Source organism: Lycium barbarum, chromosome 4, assembly GCF_019175385.1.
Source record: "Lycium barbarum isolate Lr01 chromosome 4, ASM1917538v2, whole genome shotgun sequence".
Taxonomy (NCBI): domain Eukaryota; kingdom Viridiplantae; phylum Streptophyta; class Magnoliopsida; order Solanales; family Solanaceae; genus Lycium; species Lycium barbarum.
Window position 1 is genome coordinate 121,226,857 of NC_083340.1, and position 3,679 is coordinate 121,230,535.

Consider the following 3,679-nt stretch of genomic DNA (forward strand, 5'->3'; position numbering starts at 1 on the left):
AACAATGACTAATACCTAATTATTAACTTGTATTTATTTACCCCCCTTAACAACTTTCATTTCAATTATTTACCACCCTGAAAAAATAATACCACTCTCACAATGGGAGGTGTATTACACTCGCGCCACGTCATTGCCACATCGTTGCCACGTCATTGCCATGTCAAAAATTACTAACCCTTCATTTTTTGTTTTTCTTTTATTATTTTTTCTCTTTCTTCTTCTTTCTCCTCAACCCCCCCCCCCCCCCCCCTGCCGCCACACCTCCGCTGCCGCCGCCGCAGTCGCCATGATTGAACATAGCTTAGTTCGTCATCCTCACCACGTCATTGCCATGTCAAAAATTACAAACCCTTCATTTTTTTATTTTTCTCTTTCTTCTTCTTTCTCCTCATCCTATCACAACCACCCATAAGAACAACACCCACATCTTTAACCCACACCCACCACCACCACCATCATCACCCCACCAAATTTCATCCCATTCCTTCTCAAATTCGTCCAAATTGGTTATTTTGGTTGTTATTGTTGGCTATATTATTATTATTAGCAACCCCATTTCTTCCATAATCATTATTCCATAACTTTATTTTTGAAAGAAAACAAAAATCAAAATCAAGAAACCAAAAAATGGTAAGAAAAGAATGATGAGAAGATAGAGAGAAAGAGGAATTTGTGAAGAAGAAGAAGAAGGAGGACGAAGGTGGCGGGGGCGGGGGCGGGGCTGTAGCGTGGGGTGGGGGTTGTGAAGAAGACGAAGGTGGTGAGGGAGGGGCTGTGGCGTGGGGTGGGGGGCTGTGAAGAAGAAGAAGGTGGTGGGGGCGGGGCTGTGGGGTGAAGAAGAGGGGGCGGGGTTGTGGGGTGAAGAAGAGGGGGCGGGGCTGTGGGGTGGGGTGGGGGCTTGTGAAGAAGAAGATGGTGGTGGGGGCGGAGTTGTTTGGTGAAGAAGAGGGCCGGGGCTGTGGGGTGGGGTGGAGAGGAGTGGGTGGGGGTGGGGGGTGCATTTTGATTTTTTTTAATTATATATTATTTTTATTTTATTTTTTAATTATATAATATATATATCTGTAGGCCCACCTTTTTATATTTTTCACTCTCTTAATTTTTTTTTGCCACGTCAGCATTTGGGGTTGTATTTAATTAAGATGAAAGTTGTTAAGGGGGGTAAATAAATACAAGTTAAGTTTAGTTGCCAAACTGAATTTTCATGTCAAGTTCAAGGGTGAAATGATGTCTTTTCTCAATTATTAACTAATTTAACTATTTTTTGTCCTAAAACTACCATGTGTCATAATCCTATATTCCTATGCTGCCACTTTTCAAGATCCTAGGGGCTGCTATAAAGTGCAACGGGAGGGGGGCAAACAGTAATTTTGAGCTAAGCACATAGAAGGGGAATGAAGTTCTAAGGCTGATAATGGAGGTAGTATATTAAGGCTTTCCCATATATTTGGACTCCATTATGATTGTTGTCCCTTTTAAGTCCTGTACTTATCGTGTTTAATGACATATTTTTTCCATCCACTACCATCCCTAATGTAATGAACTGGGGAATAGACCCATCTATTTTAGCTGATGACCATGCATTTGCTGAAGCATCTGGGGATGACACTAGAACTTCTAAGGAGTATTATTGGCTGAAAAGGTTGGTTCTTAATATGGCTTAAAGTTATGCACTTCACTATTGTTTTTCAATGTTTAAGGTCTAGATGTTCAAGCAAATGAGTTCGTGTTGCAGATACATACAATATTGTTACCAATTGCCATCCGTGAATGTCAGCTCTACAATGTCAATATTACAAGAAAGTTATGTCAAAATTAGACAGGTAACTATATCAACAGGCGCATTATAGGAATTGTCCAGGATTAGATATCCAGCAACATTTCAGTACAAACCTTTCTTGATTGTGAAATTATTGTACATCTCTCACTGATATTTGCTTCTTCTGATATCTTTTTCAGGATATGAAGCGGCAGTCAAATGAAACTGGGGAGGCAACAGTAATACCAATTACTCTGCTGCAACTAGAGGCCATAGTGAGGTTGAGTATGTAATAAGAATGATTCAAAAAATAAGAATAACAAATCTGCAATGTGTCACACGTGGTTCATATACATATGTTTCTATTATCTCTCTCCGCTTTTTTTTCCCTTTGTCACAATCCGCGCATCGCGCGGGTACGTATACTAGTTTGTACTCCTACTGAAAAAAACTTCTGTTAAAATAGCTTTGATTTTTGAAATTCCCTCGCTTATGAAAATTTTATATAATTACTTTCCTCAAATCTTCTTCCTAAATCTATGTACCATCATCCCGAATACAACCCCCCCCCCCCCCCCCCCCCCCCAAAAAAAAAAAAACCTCCCCCTCACCTCCCCTAATGACTTCAGCCAAATCTCTCTACTTCCTCTTTCGGCTAAAAAATCTTCATTAGTTCTTCATCGATTCCATAATGCGGTGCCAAATTTTCTTCATTTCAAGTTCTTTGTCAATTTTAATTTGTTGTTGAGTTGTAATATTCATTTCATTTTTTGGATTCTCAATAAAGACAGGGACCTAAAACATCATTAAAGACAATTGAAGCTTAGTTCAAATTCTTTGTATTTGCTTATTTGTGATTTATCTTGATTGAGTGAAATTGGGTTTTGTTAGAAACATCTTAAGAAGTTTGAATATCAATTCTGAAGGTGTTTGAAGATGATTTGACACGGATTTGAGTCGAATTTCTAATTGAAAACTCGAGGTTGAAGACGACTCCATCTGAGAGATTGTGTATCCCCCACCATATCTCGTGTATATCCACATGTATTTCAGTGTATATCTGACTATCTTCTATATATCATGTATATCTATATATATCCATGAAAAATCTGTGCGCGATATACCCTTATATACTCAATTTAACGTGATTTACAGATGTGACAGTGACATCCATAAAAATTGTGTGTGATATGCATTGATATACATGATATAAAACATGATATATACACACACATTATAAAGGTGCTTTCTAGGTCTTTTTTTTTTTTTTTTTTTCTTTCTAAATCACTTGTAATCTTCCTCAAACTTTGTAGAAGAAGGAGGAGGAGGATAATATTCAAAATCTCCTATCATCTAATTATTTTTTGCTGGAATGGCTGTACAATACCAAATATTTTGGTCTACAATTGCTAAATATATTCTTTGGCAACAAATATATCCATATTGGTTGTTTTTTATTATCAACCCAGTAATCATTCTAAGACATAACAATATTTATTTTTGATTTGCAGGGCACAACCAGCATTATTGCTATTTTTGCCATGTAAATCAAGGTCTTGCTTGAGCATTATCAATATACAAGCTCTTGTAGTAACAATTATACTCAACAAACATATAATAGTTTTTGGGGAAACAATTAATAGTTTTAGTTCCCGGGTTATTGCTATATTGTGATTTTGATCTCTGTGTTATTCAACCAAGCATATTTAACATTTAATTAGATTAAGTGTGCTAAATTTGTCTTTGAAACTAACTGGCTGTTAACTTTTCCGTCTACCATGTATTTCTCCATTTTCAATTACCAAAATGCCACTGTAGACCGCCTTTTTCTTTTGAGTTATGAAAATGTCAATTTTTTTTAAGAAATATAAAGACAAAAAAAGAGAAGTTCAGAATACAGCCGCCAGTTTATGTACT

At 37.0% G+C, this 3,679-nt stretch overlaps 1 long non-coding RNA gene across 1 annotated transcript; it reads left to right on the forward strand.

Moving 5' to 3' along the window:
- Positions 1–1,314: 1,314 nt before the first annotated feature.
- On the forward strand, positions 1,315–2,100 carry LOC132638545 (uncharacterized). The gene is made up of 4 exons (XR_009581791.1): positions 1,315–1,423; positions 1,558–1,645; positions 1,739–1,826; positions 1,963–2,100. It is a non-coding gene; the product is annotated as an uncharacterized LOC132638545 (long non-coding RNA).
- Positions 2,101–3,679: the final 1,579 nt, after the last annotated feature.